The following is a 1,398-nucleotide window of genomic DNA, read 5'->3' on the forward strand; positions in this document are numbered from 1 at the left end:
GAAAAAAAAAAAAAAAAAAAAAAAAAAAAAAAAAAAAAAAAAAAGCCAACCATTACAACGGTGGGGGGAAGTGCTAGAAGTCCACAAAAATCCATTCTCCCTTCCACAGTGCAGAGTTTATGCTGGGCATGAGGCAGCGGGAGGCGTCTCTGGGACCAAGTGAAGGCCAAGGGAAGGTGAGTGGAAGTATCACTTCCAGATGATTGTCACATGGAAGAAAAGCCATTTTTCTGGAATTCCTCTTTTCTTACCCCATAAGCTCAAACACAGATGTCAGATGTGCCTATGACTAGGCTTTGACCATGCACACAAGGGCTGTAGAGCAATAAGATGGAAAGGAGCCAAGGTTCTGGGATGAACAGGCAGAGCAAAGCTACCCATCCCCCTCAGGACTGTTACCGGAGAGAGAAAATACAATCTTTTAAAAGCCATAGTTTCTTGGGAGTCTTTTCATTACAGCAGCTTAAGCTTTACCCTAACTAATATAAAAGCCAATTTCAAAACCAACCAACCAACCAGTAGAAAATCTGTACGTAGAAGTGACATATTCCACCTGAGGAAGGAAGCCTGAAGAATCAGAACCTTCTGGTGAGTACAAAATGGTAGAAAACCCAGGGCAAAGGGCCAGCCAGGAGCTGGAAGCTCCTTCAGAAGGTGGGCCACGACTTTAAGTGGGAACCGTGGGGACAGATTTATACTGGTAACAGAGAGTAGAAAGACGTTGGGTGAAGGAGAGGAAAGAATGCTGGAGTTTTAAGGCAGGAAGATTTTTCCAGCAAGAGATCAATCTGTATTGGGCAGAGGGGGCTGAGGACCAAGTGTGGGCCTATAGGGGAAGTTGTTCCACTGTGTTTTTTTTTTTTTTTTTCCCTTTTGTCTTTTTTCGTGTCTGGCAACGGATCGCAACCCTCAGTGTCGCGCCCGTACCGGACCGGGACCGGCAACGGGATCGCAACCCTCGGTGTTGCGCCCGCACCTCGCTCAGCCAGTGAGCGGGAATCGGTCTGTATGTGGGATCCGAACCCTCGACGGGAGCGCCGCCTCGCTCCCAAGCAGCACACTGTAGCAGTGCGCCACCGGGCCGGCCCGTTCCACTGTGTTTTGAAGGCAAGGTATAAGAAACCATCCTGGGAGAAGACACTCTTTCAGTTGCTCAGGAAATGGGCAGGAATGACGCAGTAGGTCTTTTGAGAAATGTCTTTTATTGGCCATGCACTAACCTTGATCTATGCCAAGGGAGGGAGAAAAAGACACCTAACAAGCTTTCCCATTAAAGTTAATGGGGAATCCCCTATATTCTAAGGGCAGAATATGGCATGATGAATCTGTATGATTACTTCATGAAGCTTCCAAAGATAAATAAGGCTCTTAAGTGACGTGTTTAGTGGTCAACAATTT

The sequence above is a fragment of the Galeopterus variegatus genome, unplaced genomic scaffold (assembly GCF_000696425.1).
Source record: "Galeopterus variegatus unplaced genomic scaffold, G_variegatus-3.0.2 Scaffold2983, whole genome shotgun sequence".
Classification (NCBI taxonomy): Eukaryota; Metazoa; Chordata; class Mammalia; order Dermoptera; family Cynocephalidae; genus Galeopterus; species Galeopterus variegatus.